Below are 643 nucleotides of genomic sequence, written 5' to 3'. Positions count from 1 at the left end.
ATTCTCTATAAAATTAAGCTATGGTTGGTTTCCGCAGCGCCTTCGGCAGCGGAGCACGAGGACCGGCGCTGTGCTTTAGTTAGTTTGATTGGCTCCACCACATGCCAGGGATGTAGCGTGGAAAACCAGCACAGGAGGTCGAAGGCCACCCTCAGGCACACCCCCTACGTTCAACTCGTCACGCACTTTCACAGCGCTATCGCTGACAGCAGGTGCCTAAGGCCGCACAGCCAACCCGTTATAGGAGAGGTGCGACTTTCAGAGATGCGGAGCGCAGTTTGATATATCGAATCTCCAGCGAAATTATAGTTCGATATACTACGCGACTTTCCTTTGCCTTTACAGAGGATTTTCAAGGGCGTAATTCGTGTCTTCGATATATCCAATAATTCTAAATATCCTGGTTCGATATAAGCGGGCTCGACTGTATTGCACTATGATTCCTATGCAGCATTATGTTACCGTTGTTACAAATTTTAAAGCTTTCATTAGTTTCCCAAAATAAACTTATATCTTCGACTTTCTTTTCGTGTTTGGATAATCAATGCTTACAAAAAAAAACTGCCACGTATTGACGATGACAGCTAATGACGGACAAGCTGTGTGACAAAACCTTGAACACTCGTCCACGACCGATTCTTGC

The sequence above is a fragment of the Amblyomma americanum genome, chromosome 1 (genome assembly GCF_052857255.1).
Source record: "Amblyomma americanum isolate KBUSLIRL-KWMA chromosome 1, ASM5285725v1, whole genome shotgun sequence".
Lineage (NCBI taxonomy): Eukaryota > Metazoa > Arthropoda > Arachnida > Ixodida > Ixodidae > Amblyomma > Amblyomma americanum.
Note: the sequence above shows the minus strand (reverse complement) of the source record.